Below are 1882 nucleotides of genomic sequence, written 5' to 3' on the forward strand. Positions count from 1 at the left end.
GTGTTCGGTATTCCAAGGGTGGGTCGTTGTGACGCCATCCTTGTCCATTAAGTAGAAGGTGCCTGGGCTAACGACTTCCACAATTTTGTATGGACCTTCCCAAGTTGGGCGAAGCTTTGTTGGCGGTGGAATGACTTCCTTCATTACCCAGTCCCCCAGTTGGAGGTTCCGGGCCTTGACTCTGGCGTTGTAGAAACGCGATACCCGCTGCTTGTTTTGCAGGTTGCATAGGTGGGCCTTGTGTCGCTTTTCCTCCAGGAGGTCCTTGACCAGGTTGATGCCGTCAGTGTTGGTCTCTGGGCGGTAGCCCTCGACTCTGGCGGTAGGTTGAGAGACCTCAATAGGCAGGACAGCCTCCGTTCCGAACATCATGCAAAAAGGAGTTTCACCAGTTGCGGAAGTTGGGGTTGTTCTGATGGCCCATAGAACTTCCGGGAGTTTCTCCGCCCATAGACCCTTTGCTTTGTCGAGTTTTTTCTTCAGCAGCTTTTTGATTATCTTGTTTGCTGCTTCGACCTGACCGTTGGTCTGGGGGTGGGCGACAGATGCAAAACTCATCTTAGTACCTAAGTTGGCGGTGAAAGAGATGAGCTCCTTGTTGTTGAATTGTGTGCCATTGTCGGTGATTATCGTGTGTGGGACACCGTAACGGCAGTAGATGTTCTTCCAGAGGAAGTGAATTACCTTGGCGGTAGTTATTGCTGTTAGTGGTTCCGCCTCTATCCACTTGCTGTCGTAGTCGATAGCCACTATGATGTACTTGAACTGGCCCTTGGCGGTTTGAAATTTTCCCATCAGATCCAGGCCCCAAGTTGAGTGGATCCATGGAGCGACGATGACTGATAGTGGTTCCGCCGGTGCATGCGGGATGTCAGCAAATTGTTGGCACTTGTGGCATGATCTTGATACCTGGCGGGCATCGTCGCCGAGAGTAGGCCAAAAATAGCCTTGTCGCATTGTGCGATTGGCTAAGGATCTGGCGCCTGAGTGGTTTCCGCATTCTCCGCTATGAATTGCTGCCAGAACGACCTTTCCCTCCTCTGGGGTTAGGCAGCGGAGGTTGGGATGGGTGAATCCCTGGCGGTACAGCTTGCCGTTCTGGATGTTGTAGCGGGTTGCCCTCCGCTGGAGTTGTCGCGCCTTAACTTTGTCTTCCGGCAATGTGCCGTTGCGCTTGTACTCAATGACTTCGTCCATCCAGCTGGTATTGACCTCAATGTTGAAGATCTCCGCCAGGGTTTTTGTGATACTTGGCTTGTCAAGACACTCCACTCTTGTGTCCGCTGGACTCTGATGTGGCTGGGCGGTTGCCAGTCTTGCCAGTGAATCAGCCTTGGTGTTCTTTTCCCTGGGGATTTGTGTGATGTTATGAAATTTGAATTTCTTGAGGAGTGTCTTAACGTACCCCAAGTATGCCGCTAACTGTTGGTCCTTGGCCTGGAAGCTGTCATTGACCTGGTTAACGACCAACTGGGAATCACTGAAGATGTTGACACTGTCAGCCCCTGAATCGATGGCGAGGAGTAAGCCGGCAATGAGTGCTTCGTACTCCGCCATATTGTTGGAGGCTTTGAAGTTGAATTTTAGCGCGTATTCCACATTCAGCCCCCCAGGTCCTGTGAGGATGACTCCGGCGCCGCTGGCCTTGGCGCTGGCGGAGCCGTCCACATGCAGGTTCCAATCTGATTGTAGGGGAGCTGGCTCCTTAGCGGTGACCATTTCCGTCCCGGGCTCATTCTCCGTGCTGGGATTGGGCTGACGCTCAGTGAGCTCGGCGATGAAGTCCGCTACTGCCTGGCCCTTCATGGCGGTTCTTGGCTTGTAATCTATGTCAAATTCACTGAGCTCGATGGCCCACTTGCTGAGGCGCCCTGAATGTTCA

Source organism: Rosa chinensis, chromosome 4, assembly GCF_002994745.2.
Source record: "Rosa chinensis cultivar Old Blush chromosome 4, RchiOBHm-V2, whole genome shotgun sequence".
Lineage (NCBI taxonomy): Eukaryota > Viridiplantae > Streptophyta > Magnoliopsida > Rosales > Rosaceae > Rosa > Rosa chinensis.